This window comes from Lactuca virosa, chromosome 8 (genome assembly GCF_052849685.1).
Source record: "Lactuca virosa cultivar CGN04683 chromosome 8, Lactuca_virosa_CGN04683_v6, whole genome shotgun sequence".
Taxonomy (NCBI): Eukaryota; Viridiplantae; Streptophyta; class Magnoliopsida; order Asterales; family Asteraceae; genus Lactuca; species Lactuca virosa.
Window position 1 is genome coordinate 286,526,466 of NC_136433.1, and position 9,518 is coordinate 286,535,983.

Here is a 9,518-nt window from a genome sequence, read left to right on the forward strand (position 1 = left end):
AGCATTAGCCCACTATATAAGTATGGATGATTTACACAATCAACCCATATATTTAATTAGTCTTCTTTTGATCACTTAATTAATTCCAAATTAATCCTTGATCAATACTAACTAAATAATACTATTAATATATTACAACTTATAATATATTAATAAACCTTAAGTGTTATTTCTCTCATTTTAGTCTATCCAAATGCATGATGCCATGCAACCCAAATGGACCATGCTAATCGGGTCAAGTACATTCCAAAAATAGTTATGAACTTAGACACCTAATCCAACAACAACTTAAGACAATTGATTATTTATTAGAAATTGATTTTAATAAATATTCAATAAAACTCTTATATATATATAAAATAAAGAGTATGAGCTTTCATTTAATTTATTGAAAAGAAATCATGCTTTACAAGCATGCATGGACATACTTATGACAATAGGGACAAGGTTGCTTAAAGTGCTAAGACCTTATGGTTAAAGACTTCACTTTATGCATATAAATAAGAGGGCTTGCACTTGTCTAGTTGCTCATTCCTTCTTCTCTTCACTGTGGCCGAGAGCTCTCTAGGAGACTCTGCACCTCTTCTTTTCTTTGAGTTCTTGAAGATTACTTGCGTATACTTTGCTCTCTTGAAGTTTATATTGGTTATAAACTTCAAGCTTAAGGGTTTAAGAGTGTTGGACCAACATCTACATCAAGTTGAATCATTGTTGGTGTCTCAAAGGTTCCACATTCTTCATCAACTTCCAAGCATCCCAAGAGGACCCAAAGAACTACAAAGGTTGTTATTTTTTCATCCTTCCCTTGGTTGGTGTTTAATCTTTCTATAACTTGCAAGAAGATCCTTGGTGGGTGTAAAATGTTTATGTTATTTCAAAAAAAAAAAAGTCTTCCGTTGCCATATTTTTCTAGTTTATGAAACTATTTTTTGAACTAAAATCCAAGAGATCATCAATAAATAATTATATGACTGTTAAGCTCATCCAGCTCTCATCGCCCAACTATATAATATAAATTCTGACAGTTCATCAAGTAGCCAATAATGCCCCTTTTTCCTTAACCAGAGAAGAGAAAGATTTTTTATTCTAAAATCTTTTAACAATAAACCATTTTTCATTTAATCAAGCTCCGTTACACCTAATGACATATTCATATATTTCAAGTAAAATTTTTTCTTTGCTATGTACCAGAAAATCCGAATGTAGTCACATGGCTAGTTAGTGAAGACTAAGTGTTAGATTGGCTTCACACTTGACGCTGCTTTCTAGCCTACCGCTTGTACGAACATATTCAAATAATATACCAAGTTCCTTAGAACTTGTACGAACTTATCATCATGCGCGCTATAGCGGTCCTTTATTTGAACATTAACTGAATCTAACAACCATTTGTTACCCAACTCACTAAGTCTCGTAATACAACTAATAAACATCATAACCCCTTAAACCGTTTATTTGATTACTCACTTATGTTCATCCCGTAACTTGGGGCTTATAATCTTCGTTAATCGGATTAATAACTTCCAAAATGTAATTCAACTACCGAACGTGTCTTTGAGTCTATAATAGCACTGTATTATAAACCCAACAGTCCGACTCGGATTTTAACCCTCGTTTACAATTGCAATATCATAAATAACGAAACAAACTATTATACCTCGATTTGGTATCGATTCATGTATAGTGGCTTTAACACGTACTTCCGTAAACTCCATGTAACTACGTAGTCGCTCGGAGCTCGTGTAAAAAAAGGTATAACGAATAACAGAAGATGACAATATATAGCCGGAGAGATGTGTCGTGCCTCCCTGAGGGTGTGTCGTACCCTAGCCAAGTGGCGTTTCCAGAGCAGCCACAGGTCCTATCAATTGCCAAGTGTCTTCGTCTTTATACATATATCCTTCCATGAATCCTCTTGGATGTGTTGCGCCCTTAAAAGGGAGGCCCCATGCTTTCCGATTTTTGGCAAATTTTCAGAATAACAACTTAGTTTTTTGAACGACCGTAACTTTCTCATACGGACTCCGATTTTGACTGTCTTTATATCTAAATGTCCGTCTTAATTGAACTACAACTTTCATTTAGTAATTATTCACTAATAAAGTATACATTTTCTTTTTAATTCCTTGATTAAGAAGTAACAATTTTTCTGTCGTTACAATCCTCACCCCCTTAGCAAGATTTCGTCCTCATAATCTGTTAACGATATCAAGAATCATTTCTTAGATTCTCAATCTATCAGATGGTTGATCACATCCTAACTAGTTATCTTATTACAACAACGTACTTTTCTATCGTGCTTGCATATAATCATAGATGCGTAGTTTCTTTCTCTTAAATTTTCCCATAATGGGTGTGAGGGTATCTCTACTTCCAATCTTATTTTATCAGGCTTATCTAGTGTTTACAACACTCATATTCATAATTTCCTTAGACTTTTTCTCCAACTTCCACTCTGTTGAATGTCTTCTTATCTTACAAATTGTTAGGTCTTCAACCTTATCATGGGTGAAAAATATGCCTTCACTTTTAACTATAGTCCTTACATTCCTTCAACCATTCCTTACTTACAAATGGTGATCAACTCGTATTATTCGTAATCCATCATGGGGTCATATCTCCCACTAGGGAGTCGTTCTTTTGATAAACTAAACATGTATCCTTACACGTTTTGCTTATCCTTCGCTAGATTCGTATCTTAGAGCTCTTTGTTCACTATTTTACCTTTAATATGAGTGTTCTTCCATGAGCAATTCAGACTTATTCCTCAACATTCACCTTACAATCTTTACAAACTATTCTACAAATAATAAATGAATAGCATATAGATTTCAAACACAACCAACAACTCGTCTTCTTCATGTGTCCAAGGAACTCTCTTCAATCCTATCTTCTCACGACATAGTATTCTTTTCGTTTTCTTTTCTCTGAATCGAAATTGTTTTTTGATTCTTTATCTATATATTAGATCCTTTACCCACTTCATGTAACTAGACTGTTATTAGTACCAACTTTGGTTTGGTATTGTTTAATCACTTCATATTTCTTTCAAACTATTTCCTCGTTTTCAAGGTCTTATAGGGCTTATTATTTTCACGAGCTTACACATATACTCACTACTAGTTATTTTCTTGATATTTGTGATCTTAATCATCCTACATCATGACTTAATACCATCAAAACTTTAATAGGTTGTTGAATGTCCTAGAAACTTTAGGCATCATGCCTTAACTCACTAAGTCATTTTATGGAATTCTCCACCGTCTCTCATCACTTTCTACAATTATCATTTCTTATATGTACACCATGCTCTTAGTGCCTCTTAAGCCTTTTTCCACCAGATAGGCTATTCATGACTATATCATATCCTTTATATGATATCTATCATTTTACATTTTATATGTACTCTTGGAAGTAACCTCATTCCCCACTAATTTTCATGATGAGTTTGCTACTATCTGGTTGAAGTAATTCTACCAACTAAATCTCTTTTCTTTAATACCTTTCTAAAGATTAATCGTTTCCTTAACTGGTATTTGTACCTTATCAGGTATCATAATCTTAGTAATTCTATAATCACCTTTCCTTAGAAATTTCTATACCTCAGCCTTAATAAACTGATTGATTCATTCTTACTAGCCATGCCTCTGATATGATATTCCCACTATAGGGAAACTCTCTTTCATCCCTTCATAATCCTGGTATAGATGATCCATTTTCTTAATATATCTTTTCATAATTAGGGTTCTCAATCCTCAAATTATCAATAATCCTGTTATTTCTAGTTCAATCGTACAAGTCTATTCCACCTGAAGGATGTAATTAACTCACCCAAGCCTAGATTTCATTTACTATATCTTCCATGATGAATAGTTATGCGTCTAACCTTCAACAATCAATATCATAATTTCTAAATACCATATCACAATACTATCTACATGTTTAACATCTAAAGGATCCTCTTCATACATCTTTAGTAGTCCCTACTCAATAAGTGTCTTATAATTATCATTACATCCCTTTATTGGATCCTTCCCAGTAATTGATTATATTAATCACAAGTAATTAATCAACTCAAATTGACCCTTTAGTCTATGCTCTTACTTTTCAATTCAAGAAGCTACCTCAATAGACTTTAGTCTACACTCTTACTAATCATTATATAGGTGGCTTATGGACCCATTACGCTTCTATTACAATAATTTAATTTTTATAGGTATTAGACATCCCTAAGTTGAATTGTTGGAAGGAATCTCCAAGGTCATTAACTATTGGTAATATTTCTAATAATAGTTGGGCCCTTTTGGGTTGCCCTCATTACTCATTTGAGCACTAAAGAATTAGGAGAAAATAAGTTTATTAATTTATTATGAAATAATAAATTAATTACAAATTATTTGAAATTAATTAAATAGTTTAAAATAATTAAAAGGGATGAATATTAGTTAATTAATTGGAATATTCCAGAATCCTCCAAGCAATGATAGGGGACAAATTTGAATAAGGATAAGGATTATACTTAGGTTTTTTAATGGATTAAAGATTAAGTAGGAGGCAAAAAATAGGATGCTAGGGATTAAACCTTAATGCTCCTTACTCCTCAGAAATTCATCCATTTCCTCCCCTCCCTTGCCTCTGACAAAATTTATAACTGTTAGGTACAAAGTTATCCATGTATGACTTTGTAAATGGTTTGACTTTTGTAGACCCACTTGCATATGGTAAAGTAGCCTTGTGACATGAGAGATGGAGAGAAAGAGAGAGAGAGAGAGAGAGAGAGAGAGAGAGAGAGAGAGAGAGATGTAAACACCTCTATATAAGGTGGGTTCATTCCACTTGTAGAGGTGTGCTTGAGAGATGTAACATTAAGAGTGTTAGTGTGTGTTAATTATGTAGATTTAGATCTAGATCCTTTTTTGTAACACCTTTCATAACCGAATACATCTCTTAAACACCAAAATCACCGTGTTCTTTGTGTGTTCTTTAATTCCGCATGCCAAACCAATGTTCATAATTCACATCAATTGGTATCAGAGTGGGTCTTCAAAGATCAACATGATTTTTTTTAAGAAACGATTCTCGGTTTGGCAACAATCATCACAATTGGAACATTTATGGTGAGTTTCTCTATGATCTCTCTAAATCTCTTTCATTTGTGCGTTGCGTTCTTGAATTTTTGATCATTTGGACTCGTTGGATCAAATTTTTTTGAAAAGCCCATTTGTTATGATCCAATATATTTCTTTCATTGATCTAGCCCAAACAAAGTAAAATCTTGAGTCTCCTTACTGTTCATAATCGATCCATTGTTAAAATTGTTTTTGAGATCAAAATCTGATTTAAATCATTTGTTAATCAATTGATATTCATTTGATTTAAGTTGCGATAGTTAGCCCAAATCTCAATCTGATTACCTTTCATTGGTATGATGTAAGCCCAAAAGTTCAATCCATTACTGTTCACTGAGTGTTTCGATCTAGCCCAAAATCAAATTAGACAGTGTATTACTTCTTTATTCTTTTTTCGTCATCTGTTGTACGCCATATGCTTTCATAGTTGTACTTTGTTGGTGTTCTTGACTCATGTGTTCTTGAACTTTCGTCATCTTCTCATCGTTTTTTATTCGATTTAGTTTGGATGATAAATCTGGAATTGTAAAATCGATTTCATATGAGATTTGTTATATTACAAAAGTTGATTGTGTTCCAGTTCAAGTGTTGAAATCGTGAAATTGGTTCTTTGATTTTAAAGATCGTGACCAAGAACACTTGAAGGAGGTAAAGAACATTTGGATAATCTTGTTTTGATCTGAAATTGGATGTTAGAATCATCAATTTCATGTTTGTTGACTGTTGATTTCGAAAAGTCAAACACTGTGAAAAAGTCAAATTCGAGATTTAAGCGATGAATTGATGAATTGGTAGATGAAATCGATAGATACAAGTTGCTTTGTGGCTATAAATGTCAAAATCAAGTTGAATTTGGTTCTAATTTCGAACTTGGTTATGGTTTTGATCTTGAAAGCAAAGAATATGATGTTCGATACTTGAAAGCTGATATGGAAATCGATGTTTAAGTTTGGTTAATGGAATTGATTTCGAAGACTGGGAATTAATTGATTTCGAAAGTTAAATGTCGATGATGTTGGGATCGATGCCGAGTTTTGATGTTGATTGCAAAACACGGTCTCAATGTATAGATGTTGAAAGTGTAATGGAATCGATTTGGGTTGATATTGTTTTGGTTGATGGTCAATGTGCGAAGAATTTGGGATTGAGATGGAGTGGCTAATAACGAATATTTGATGTTGATGATCGACGCCTTGAGTATTGATGTTGAGGTCAATGCTTTGATGGTCAATAGTTTCGTTAGAAAAGGGGTATACAATACTCATTAATGAGAAGGGTGATGTCGAATAGATGCCAAGTAGCGAATGGTTGAACTGTGAAAAGTGAAGGTCGATAACTGGGGTTGTGTTACTAACGAAGATTTGGATTTTGGAGTCGATGAATTGTGTTAACATAACAAAGATTTTTGTTTGATCGGGAATGTCGAAGATTTTGAGTCGATGGTTCACTGGGTAACGATGAAGAAGATAATGGAATATTTCGAAAGTGATCCTTTAAGTTTCGAAAGATTGACATTTTGCACCCACTTTCGAAATTTGACAGTTTGAAGAAGTGTGCAGAAGTTTTAAAAGTAGCACCTGCAGTTTCGAAAGTTTGGCAGTTTCGGAAGTTTGGCAGTTTATACCTAACTTCGAAAATGGTGTAATAAAAAGCTGAGAAATTGAAAAAGTTTCATTTCCGGTCCCTACAGTTAATGCGAATTGACGCTTTCTACCCAGTTTCACAAATGGGGAAGAGTTTCGCATTTTTGGCTGTTTTGGGCGCACCGGGTCACTGCAAAATTTTGAAATTGACAATTTCTACCAAATTTTGAGAAATTTTGTCAAAGGCGGTCCGTGAACGAAGCTAAAAATTGAAGATTTTTAGGATTTTCCGGATTGAAGCAAAATGTTTATGCTATGTGTTAAGGGGGAGTTTTGGATAGAAAAATTCTGAATTGAGCGCTTTCTCATTCCCTTTTTGGTTTTATAATCATTTTTTGATTAGAAAAAGAGGGAGAGATTTAAATCTGGAAATTCGAAAGATGAATTTTTCATATTACGCGGACTTGAAGATCGAAGTGACCTCGAGTATTTGAAGTTTATGAGATGATTAGATTGGAGATTCGGAAGTGGTTTTGGTTCATGATGGGTTTGGACTTATTGAAGATTTTTGGAGTGGGCTTTTATGCTCAAGCTTGGGTAATTTTTTTTGGAGATTGAGAAACTCCTAATTACCTTTTGATGCTCGGTTCATATGGTCTCACATTCTAGAAACCAAATTGAAGAATCGTGGAAGAAATGAAGATTTGATGTTCATCTCTACATGTGTCACGTTTGAGGCTCGGTTCGTGAAGTTGCTCGAGTTTGGAAGATTTGAAGCGGGTCATCCATTCCTAACTTTGAGGGGGAGAATGTTAGGTACAAAGTTATCCATGTATGACTTTGTAAATGGTTTGAATTTTGTAGACCTACTTGCATGTGGTAAAGTAGCCTTGTGACATGATATATATATATATATATATATATATATATATATATATATATATATATATATATATATATATAGAGAGAGAGAGAGAGAGAGAGAGAGAGATGTAAACACCTCTATATAAGGTGGGTTCATTCCACTTGTAGAGGTGTGCTTGAGAGATTTAACATTGAGAGTGTTAGTGTGTGTTAATTATGTAGATTTAGATCTAGATCCTTTTTTTTAACACCTTTCATAATCGAATACATCTCTTAAACACCGAAATCACCGTGTTCTTTAATTCCGCATGCCAAACCAATGTTCATAATTCACATCAATAAGCTTCTCTCCTATGGTTTCCTCCTTGCTCTTTTGGTGTCTTGGGTGTGATGCAAAAGTGGGATTCCTACTATAGGTCCTTGTTGGATTAGATGTCTAAGCCCATAACTATTATTGGTATGTAGTCGACCCGAGCGTAGCATGGTCCATTTGGGTTGCATAACACCAGGACAATTTGTTAGGATGGACTCTTGAGAGAAAGGTTATATATGATTTATTAATATATTATAAGTTCTAATATATTAATATGAAATCATATGTTTTAATTAGTATTGATCAAGAATTAATTTGGAATTAATTTAGTGATCAAAAGAGACTAATTAAATCTATTGGGACTAATTATGGTAATTAGTTATATTTATATGTGTTGGGCTTATGATCCATGTTGGACCAAGTTTATGTATGGATACATAAAGAGTTGGGCCACATGAACCATGGATTATAAAACCCATGGGTATGGATTTGGATTACATCCATGAATCTTGAAATCCCACATATAAATATGTAGTCCATTGTCCAAAATCAAAACTTGAGGAACACAAGAAGTTCTTAGAGAATTATGGTGTTTTTGGTGCATGGAGTTTCTCTCTCAAGAGTCACTTTATTCTAGGTGAGTTGCGATTCCATTTGAGGTGCAACACTTGGGGCACTAAGTTTAAAGGCCAAATTCTTTCAAGCAACACCAAATACATCAAGACTTCAAGCCACATAAAAGGTATGTTACTCTAACTAGTATCTTGTATTGTTTATGACAAATTGCATGCTAGTTATAAATTTAATGTCTTGGAAACCATTTGCATGTATAATTAGTGAAAACATAGATTCAAGGTATTTAGGGTTGTATGTGCACCATAGGATGTTGTAGTATACCAAAACCCATTAGTGGTATAAGAGCCATGGGTTGTTTTCAATTATACTTGATGCAAATTGATGGAAAAAGCTGAAAAAATCGATTTTTTTGCTGTCTGGACAGGGGACTCGACGAGTCCATTAAGGGACTCAATGAGTCTATGTACAAACTCATCCAACTCGTCGAGTTTGTTCTTGCACTCGGTGAGTTGGACCCCCTGACAGCTTATCTTCGAGTTTTTTGGCTGGAACTGGACTAGGAACATTACCCTAAGCTGTTTTTGAACTTATAAACCTATTTTTTATGTGGAAATGTTCATGCTAATCCAATTCAAAAGATAATTGTCAATAGATTCATGTATTGTATTAGTTTCGTGGTTAGGCTAATTACATGAAAATTGTTTGATTTGAATTATCTTGTTCTTATGAGTTAGTTTAGATTAATAGAAAAATTATGTGATAATTTGTTTTTGATCCAAATTGATCTAAAAGTTGTTCATAAAATGTGTTTTTGTAACTTGTCCTCAAGTTATCTGAAAAGTCTCATTTATGTTTTTTTAAAAACTCATAAGATTTCCATAAGTTATGAAAATGAAGAGTCTCATTTTTAAAATGTTTTAAAGTCTTCCATAACTTGTCCTGAAGTTATGGAACTTGAAGAGTTTTTTCATTACAACTACTCTAAACTCATAAGTTATGGAAACCAAATGTTTTTGAATTGTTCAAAACTTGTCCTCAAGTTTTGGAATTTGT